Source organism: Marmota flaviventris, chromosome 11 (genome assembly GCF_047511675.1).
Source record: "Marmota flaviventris isolate mMarFla1 chromosome 11, mMarFla1.hap1, whole genome shotgun sequence".
Taxonomy (NCBI): domain Eukaryota; kingdom Metazoa; phylum Chordata; class Mammalia; order Rodentia; family Sciuridae; genus Marmota; species Marmota flaviventris.
In genome coordinates this window covers 35,563,609-35,573,890 of record NC_092508.1, presented here as the reverse complement: position 1 = coordinate 35,573,890, position 10,282 = coordinate 35,563,609, and positions in this window count along the sequence as shown.

Here is a 10,282-nt window from a genome sequence, read left to right as displayed (position 1 = left end):
ATAAATTTACATGTTAAACATTCAAATTAATACTAGCTTATTCGATCAATAAACCTATACAAGTTTGGAAAGAATATATCCAAGTAGAATAAACATCTATGTTTATATTATACTTAATACTGCTAAGTCATAGAAAACATAGCTTTTACTAACTCAAAATATTAAACTTTTCTGCTTGCCAAAGTTTTACCTAAGTTTGGCAAACTTGAATTCTTAGAAACTACTTCTAGTTAGTTACTGTAAGAGTATTTTTTAAAATTTAGCATATTAAAATATCAGAAGTTCAATTTCATTATTTTCTGGGATTTTAGGATTATTCAATTTATATAAGAATTTATCTATAGGCCAATCAAAATAAAGTTCCTTACAGAAAACATATAATCTATTTCATTAATACAATTCAGAAGGATAATGTGTTACACTCTCATACAAGGCGAGTTAAAGACCTTTCTGATTTTGTATACATATAGACACAGAGCTTATAAGCTTTAATTCTAAAATTTTAGTCATGGTAGGAGAAATAGAATTACAAAACTTACCAATCTGTATCAAAATGCTGTTCTTTTCCTTGTGAATACAAATTATTGATTTAAGTTTAAAATAGATAACCAAATAGAAAAGACTAACAAACCAGATGCTTTGTCATTTCTCATTCAACAGACAAGATCTCCATAAACTTTTGTTTACAAAGATCTCCAAATCTGACTAAAAAATCAGTGGGGAATAACTTATTGGACACAAGCAAACCAAAACCAAAGTCAACCTAGAAAAAAATTCAAATTGGAAAAACAGAGTCAACAGTTTCCTTGCCAGTTTGAATTTACCTCTTGGAGCCAAGAAAAGATGAGCTTTAACTGCCTATGAGGTGCACTTCTTTGGCAACTAGCTCTGGTAGGTGAATCTATCAGGCATCTTAGCAGAACCTCTAACTCTGTAAAAAGATAATTTTGAGTCAAAGGTAAAATTTATGACTCATACAGATATTAAAATCAACACAAAACAAAGATTTATTTTACTAAGATCATATGAGGGAATAGCAGAAGTTATAATCATTTCAAAAGAAAAGTCAAACATCACACATTTATAAGAAGTAAAGGAATGTTGAGATGAATTACAAATGGACATAAAGCTGGTGGCATTTTGGGGGGATGTAATAGGGAGAAAGCTAACTCACAATCAGGACAAATTTATTAGCATATCAGTCATTAACAACTTAAAAAGAGGCATAAAGTATCACAAAGACGATAAACAGGCTTAGAATCTGATCAAAGCCCTACAATGTATGCAAAAGAAAATGCATAGTTTTTCACTGGAACACAATTTTTTCTATAGTACTTATATCTGTATTGTCATGAACACGCATTTTTATCAGCAAGTACCAAAATATCTAAATAAATTTTCTTCCAATCAACTTTTAGAGCATATTAAGGAAATATCAATATTAACTATTTGAATTTTCATACTGTATGATTTAAAACAAAATTTTATAGAAAATACTACAGAAACATGGTCCAAATGTGATCGGCCGTATCATTCCTTCGCATTATTATATCCCTCCTCATTCTCCACTGGGATGATTTGAATAAATCAAGAAATGTTGGAAAATCGTAAGTTCTGTACACAAAGATAGATCCATACACATACAAAATTTGTGAGGAATATACTTTTAGAATATATTTCTAATATATTTTTAGAATGTATTCCATAAATTTGATATGTATAGTAGCATATGCAAGTATAACAATGCAATAAAGTTCAAAATCAAATAGTACACAACAAATATTTCATGAGGACAACTCAGGCCCCTCTTCATAAGATATGATACTAGCAATCAGGGTTATTTTGACATTAGCAGAAACTTGATTAGATCAAAATAATAATGGCCAAAACAATAAAACAGTACTTTTTAAAAATCTAGGATGCTGAAAGTACAGGATGTTATTATGTGTTTAATTGCAATGCTGCACAGAACTTAACTGTTATAACTTACTGTTATAGAAAGCAAACAATACATTAAATATAAATTTATAAATAATATTTTAAAGAATGCATGGGTTTGTAAAATATACCTTTAAAAATTATCAGATACACTTGAATTAATTAATCTATGTGACATGTTTTCTAGTTTGCAATATACTATACTAAATTTAATATAAATCCAAATTATGGTAACATTTATTTTATCTAATCTCTATTCATGCTGGTATTTGGAACATGTACCATGCCATGGTTCTTAAAATCCACAGTGACAGACTTGGAGTCTTCCATGCTGCTTTCGTCTAGTTACTAGCTGAGTGAAATTGGGAAGTTTCCAAACTCAAACCTCAATTTCTTTGCTACAAAATGAATATGATAATGCCTATTCCAATGGATTTTTATAGAATTAAATCAACTGAACATGTATATGTATGGAAAAAATGGTGCACATTATCAAACAGACAGTTTATGCACAAAAATAATACATCACTGCACTATCTTAAGCAAAGCTAGATTAGATCAGTGGCTTTCTCCCACCCACCCGTTCCTACTGTTTTTAACTTTACTTGGCCTAAGGATAACCTTGGGAGTTGTTTGAAAAAAGGAGACTCTTGGGCCCCATGTCCTGAATTTGTAAATTCATGGGTTTGGAGTAGAAAGTACTCTGGATGACTTTTTGAGGTGGATGATCCCTGAATCCCTCTTCGAGAAAAACTGGTTCAGGTGATGGGGCACCCAGTTGTTGTGAATGTGGGGGCAGGTGTTCTTTGCTCTAATTTGCCTTTCTAACAGATTTAACACATGGTTTAAGGCAAGATTCTTCCTTTTACACCTCCTTTAGCCACCTGTAAAATGTGAATAAGAATTAGTTTGGGGCTGGGGTTGTGACTTAGCGGTAGAGGGCTCGCCCAGCACGTGCGAGGTGCGATCCTCAGCACCACATAAAAATAAATAAATAAAATAAAGATATTGTGTCTAACTACAACTGAAAAATAATATTTAAAAAAGAATTAATTCTTCCTTAACACTAAATGAGAATTCAGAGATCAGCTCTATTGCTTTTGTCCCAGGTGACACTTGTATGAGTTATGACCAAGAAAAAGTCAAAGTTTTAAAAAGAATAAAATCAAGAAAAAATGTGGTTGGTAAAAGGCATAAAACTATGTTTGGAATGAGGCAGGATATGGACAAACTGAAAAGTTCCAGAGACAGCAAAACAAAGATACAGCAGAAAGATGGAACAGAATAACACTACATACCAAATGTCATATGTTTATTTTGGGAAAAGGGGTATGAACAGTTATACACTCAGAAAAGGAAAAGTATCAAAGGGCACAGAAAGAAAAGAAATGAATACACAGGAGAGGAAAAATGAATGTCAAATGCAGGAAAAGGAAGGCAAAGGGGTTTCTGGAATTTATATCTTGCCTAATTAGTCCCTTAAGATCCATGAGGAAAAAAATTCTGCTGAAGGACAAAAAATAAGCAGAATTTCTAAAGGGAAGAGCGCAGAACCCAGAACCTAAAGGGCAATTTGTAGTTGCAAGATTTTTCTTTTAAGGTAGCAAATACTCACACAAGGATTTTGTTAAAGGAAATTTAATTATGGAGTCACTAGGAATTGATTTAAGACTTTTCCATTGACTCAGATGCCAGGATGAAAGGCTGACTTTCAGAACTAGACCAATTTTTAACAATCTTTAAATAAATATTTGTGAGGGCAGAAGATCTCTGGCTATCAATGCTATTAAAATAGGATATGGAGTTTTTGGATGAACCTATATTTATAATAAACTAATAGAAATTATATAAGTGGTAAAAATCCTGAAAAAATGAATATGGAAAGAAAAATTATAAGGTGTAATAAAACATCTGTAACAAGCTAATTCAAGGTATCAGTTATACTTGTCCTGCATATATTTTCTTTCCCCATTTCAAGCAGGCTGCCATGCTTTGTATTCCCTTTGTCAGGAATTTTGTAGAAGTTTTAATGTAAAAGCTAAAGTTACTTATAATCAACAAGTGCTTATATTTTTTGTGAAAGCCAAAATTCATCAAAAAGATATTATGGTAGAAGGCCTCAATGCAGAAGGGACAAAGAGTGGGAAGAGAGGGGTCAATTACGCCAGTTGAGGTTTTAAATGTTCTAAAGGGCTTTTAAAGGTGAAAAGATTGCAGTACTTAACAAGTGTTGTGCTTTTAATAACATCCAATTTATTCAAGTTGCATATGTAAAACTAGGTTTTCTTAAGCCAAATTATGTTCCAAAAAGATTGTATTGTTTTTTTATGTTTTTTCAAAAAATACGGTCTTCACTCTCCCCAGAACTGGGTCTAGTTAGACTTTTTCCATCATTGTCAATTTACTTGGGGATAAAAAATCCTTATAAATCATTTTCACTTATTCTTTGATAAAAGTCTTAGTTTCATAAATTCAACAGATTAAAATTCCTTAAACAGCCTCTCATTTAAAAAATTATCTTAAGCATTATAAAGCATATTGATAAATTTAAATTATATGATTATTTGAACCAATTTAAACAAACAACAAGGTGGACTTACAATTCAACAAGCAAAATCTAAGACTTTTAACCATTATAGGTCTAATGAATCAAACTCAGTCATGTTAGATCAAGGTTCTTAAAAATTCAAGCACCATTTAGAATCATCCCTAACATCAAATTACCTCAAATTTTTCTAATCTAAATAACAATACATCAAACCCTGTAATTTTTCAAATGCTTAAAATAACAAAAATAACAGCAATAATTGCAGAGTTTATTCCTAAATCTAACATTTTTATGAATTTGATTTACTTCAACATTACAAATTGACTTACCTAACTATGGAGTACAGGTAGTCTTAGTCAGGCAAGGTCAGAATTCCCAAACTGCTTTATATATCACTGATAAGACATTTGAGACCATGGTCAAGATGAGATGTTATTTCTAGGTTCATTATACCAAAGTCAAGAACTTATCTGTTTGGAGTCTTTATTGGAACTTTCACTTGCTCTTTATATCTTCATGTTTATCACTGCATAATAAACTCCACGAAAACTCAATAGTTTAAAACAAACAATCTTATTATATCTGATGATTCTTTGAGTCAGAAATTCAAGAAAAGATTGCTCCACATGGCTTTGAATAAGATGATCATTTGTTGGAGTTCAGTTGATGGCTGAGCTGAATTGGGTTGAGCTAGAGAGTTGCCGCAGTCTGGCTGGGCAAACGAACTGGGGGGTGACAAGGAACTTGTGAAGGTTGATACAGCAGGAGCGGGAGCCGTTTATTGTAGGACTGCAGGGGTATATATACATAACTGAATACACAGCTTGTTTCAATTTAGCATCATCCAGTTACAGCAATCAGTCATTAAGGAATCCTCATCATCTTAATGATTACACACAGCTTAACTTAATTGACATAATCTAGACACAGCAGTCAGCCATTAAGGAATCTCTATCATCTTAATGGCTCGCTGGCGGTACTTCTCAAACCACTCCTTCTGGCAAAGTGCCAGGCGCCATCTTGACTTGTCTGTGGCCCTCATCAGAGAGTTCAAATCAGTATAACTTTTCTGCTTTGTTCATGAAAACAGCTAGAAGTCTAGGCTTAGGTGGGACCCTCTCCTTGTCTCTTTCTTTCAGGGTGGTCAAACTTCTTACATGGCTGCTTAGGACATCAAAAGGGAATGTTTCAAGAGGTCCAGAAATTGCAGAGCATTATTTCCACTATATTTCATTGGTCAAACTAACCATTAAGTCCAGTCCAAATTCAAAGATTGAAGAATTAGACACATTTCTCTTAATGAGAGGAATGAAAAAGAATCTACAGCCATCTTTACTCTATCCCAGCTGAAATAGTCTTGCTATATCAACTGAGACTATGCTCAAATGACCTTCTATAATTAGGCTACCAGAAAAGTGCTATGTTCCAGCACCTTTCAAATTTCACATTCCCCAAATTTTTACTGTTAAGTATTTTCAAATTTAATTACTAGATTTGGAAAAAAAGTAAAATTCTGTACTTCCCATCCTGGCTGCAGCTCCTAGCAAATTATTAAAAATTATTAAGTTTATACCCCAGAATGTTCTTTTAACTAAATTGGAACACTAAATTTCACTTTCTATCTGCTTCTTCAATTACAGTTTTATAATAATTATATTATATCCTTTATTGGGAAGATCAGAGATTTCCAGGTCCCAGATTATTAAATCAAGAAATGTGGTAAGACATCAGAGGACATTCAAGGAGGTTTAACTAGAGGCAGAAAATCTACTAACTAGCGAAAGATTTCTAGTTATCAAGTATGCAGCATAATTACTGGTCAAGATTTGGGAGGAAAGGTTATTTTAGCAGTAAGCACTATGTCCAATAACTTAAACCTGGGTGTCGGTGGAGGGCTCTACAATACCTGTGGTTTTTGTACAACTCTTAGAGGAAAAGTTTACTGAATCCCAATCAGGACAGAGTGAATTATTCTCCAGCCTCATTAATTTGAGCTTCAGAATGGGATTTAAATTGGTTATTAGAAAACAATGTGGTATTTTTTCAGACCTGAGCTTATACACAAAGATTCACACTAGTCTCAATTGGAGCCTTAATACTATTTGATAATTCTCTTACTGTCCTTCAGTGAAAACTAGTTTTCACACTCCACTTCCCATCCCAAGCAGCTATTACAAACTTACACTATTCTTCTCATGGCTCCCAATTTCATATTCTCAATTGATGGTCCTGTTTCCTTCTTCAGAGAAAACTCTCAATTTCTTGCTTATCTATTCCCCAAATTTACCTCTGCTTATATGCATTCCTCCCTAATTAGTACATACCTTCTCTTTTTAGTTTCAGATAAATACATTCAATCCAAGTTAAATTCCACAAGCAGCTGAGATAAGACTAGTAGGAGAAGGACAGCCTAACTTAAATAGACCAATCAGGTAAGAACTTCTTCAGAGAGGTGCAAATTGAGACTTGAAAAAATAAGGAGCTAGCAAAAACAAACAAACAAAAAACAGAAGAATCAATCAGGAAGAGAAAGGCAAAACCTCTGAAGTTGTGAGGATTGGGTAGACCTAGAAAATCAAAGACCAGTATGGCTGAAACACCATGGGAAAAAGATGAAATGGCATAAACAGGCTCTCAGTTATGAAATGGTTGAAGCCATGGTGAGAAGTGTAGATTTTATTCCAAGTACCAATCACACCAAGATTAATGGGTTGGGTAACCACAATGTGGAGAGAGGCTTGAGTGGTTGACTTGAGCTGAGGAAGATTGGAGGTAGCAGGATCAAGTTTAAGAGAAAATGAAGAGACCATTTTGGACACATTGGGTGTCTGTGAGATACCTAAATAGGTATATAAAGTAAAATAAAGTTAAATTTTACATTAGGGAGAGGGTTAAAAGTCAGCACATAAATTAAATTCTTGCATGATCAACTCCACCTAAATAGTAGAATATATAAAGAAGGTTCTGTGCTGGAGATATAAATTTGAGAATCATCAGTCTATAAATAGAAATTAAAGAACTGAAAATTAATGACACAACTTTGGAAGAAAATGCATAAAAAGGAGTAAATCTAGCACTGCAATAAATAAATAAACTCTGATAAATTTTGAAATATCCCTCCAGTTAACCCTCTGATCCCTCTTCTCTATTGCTGTATTAGGATCTCCTTTTCTTTTCCCTGAGCTTTTGTAGAAACCAGGGTCATTATTAGCTATGTCTGTGCTTACTAAGCCCACCGTGTCAACTGGCATGGCATTTTCTGCGCATGCCATGCTTTCCCACTCCTATGTGCCATGGCACTTGCTCCCTTCTCCTTGCATTGTCCTATCTTTCCTTGTTTACCAAGTAACAACTAATCTTATTCATATTGTAAGACCCATTTTGACCACCATTCTTTAATACCTCTTTTAACCACTCCCATCACTGTGATCTCACAAACTTTACAATTCCACCTCTGGAATTGTGCTTTATACTTGTCTTTGGTTGATTATCCTGTAATTTCTTGGGGCCAAAAGTTTTATTATTATTTATTATTATTATTTCTGATACATGTTTCTATCCATAGTGCTTTATACATAGTAAATTCTCACTAAGAGTTGGTTTAGTAAATTCTCACTAAGAGTTGGTTAAATGAATGATATGATGCATCAAATGAAACATCCATCTATGTTTTTCACCAAAGAGTATTTCTCAATATTTTTCTTATCCTTCTAATGTCAAAGGAAGATGGTCCTCTAAATTTCTCAAGTTCAATTACAAAGCCCTGACTTCCAGCTCTTTTTCCATCCAAGGGACTTTATTTGCTCTTTGATTTCCTTTTTTATCTCCTCATTCTCTCCTTTTCAACTGACTCCCCACCCCCATTTTCTGTCTAGTAAATTCAGGTTTTAATTATTTATCCACAGCATGAATATCTTGACTCTACTGCTCCTTGTAGATACTTCACTATGTGTGCAAGATCTTCCCATCAATGTGAGCTACAAAAGCAAACCTCTCTATTCTTGTCCAGCAGGTAACTGTCAGCTTGCATGTGCACAAATGCATAAAAACTCAAAGAAAAAATAAACCCTTAAAGAAGAAAGGAAATATTTTCCTAACATTCTATAATTTTGCAAGATCACTATATAAATGCTAAACCAAATTTTACAAATTACTACTTATTTGGTTACATTTAACATTTTAGGCAAAAGTCACTTTTCTTGTCAGGCTGTGACTAATAAGCACTCATAATCTTTGTTCTTCCAGTAACATATGTAAAGTCCAGAGGATAAAGAAGATAGTTTTTAATTTTTAATGATACACCTTTGAGAATATGATGAAAGGTAAATAGGTCCTCACCTTAGAATAATGCACATTGTCATTTATGCTTAGAGGTCCACAGATCCCATAGAGTCCAACCATGGACCCAGATTCAAATTACCCGGTATAAAAATTTCACAGTAATTAGAGAGCTGGTATAAGGTTTCCTTTTGCAAGTATTCATTTTCCAATTTTTATCAAATGAAAGTGGATTGTGCTAAAATATATAATTGTTTTTAAAATATTAATCCCATTTTATCTGGTATACTTAAAGCACCTTGTAAAGTAAATTCATTATGTAGTGAACCTGTCAAAGATCAACAGACTTTGGATTAGAAGTGATTGTGATAAAAGGCACTCAGTTTTCCCATCTGGAAAATGGAGTGATTAATATTAATCACTCATTATGCTGCAGAGATTAATACTTGCAAAATTCCAATAGTTGTGAATTTTCCATGCCACCTCTGGGTCGCCTGTTATTTAGGTTGCAGTTTGCCTCCTTAGACTTGAAGCATATATAATGCCACAGCTGTTTCCTCAGCTATTCTATTTTCTGTGAAGGAACACCTGCTTAGAATGTACCTAAGGAGTTATTTCTTTGTTTTTTGATAATTAAAGCACTGCGATGGTGATGGCTGACATCTGGATTCACTTTTAAAGACTTCACTGTGTTTTCCTGGTTCCTAGGAGACTCATGAAGTATAATACATTAGATGGAAATGTGGTGATGTGCTTCATTTTACAACAATTTTATTCTTGCTTTGTTATTTCCCCACCGAATGAGTGAGAGCTGTCACTCCATTGCTGCTGCTGAGAGATTAGGGGATCTGAGTTGAGCTCCAGAAATTTAATATGTCACATAATGCCTGATTAATTTTTATTCTGGCTTTGACTTGCATTGATAAATTCTTCTGGGACTACTGTATAAGATAAATATCCAGGGATTAAAATTTTTTGAAAATTAGTTTCATAGAGAACATAAAAGTCTAAGGTGTTTTAAATATTTCTAAATTGTAGTACAAAAAGAGAAACTTGGAAAAATATTTTAATATTACATATAGTTTCCTTAAAGGCTACATTCCTCAGTCTCCACATAATAATATCTCACTAATCTCTTTTAGGGTTTGCTTTCCAGAATATGTGCTCTGTTTCAGATGATATTTTTTTTTTAATCCTGTAACAGGTTTAATGATATGCAACAGAACCTGATTCTGGCTGGGTGAGCAGAAAAGTTTATTAAAAGGAGACTGGAACAGGCATGGAATCATGCCCCCAGGAACAAAGTTTAAAACTACACCACAGAATTGGCCCAGAGAGAAAGTCACTGTCAGTATTTACTACTATTTCAACAAATACTAAATGTAACTGCTGCCACTCCTATTGCCCAGCAAGGCCAGTGCTGAACTAGGAATTTAACCTTTCAAACACTGCCACCTTAAATATCAGATGCTTTTATCAGCAAATTGATTTTCAAGCAGAAATCTTCCTTTCTCAAGC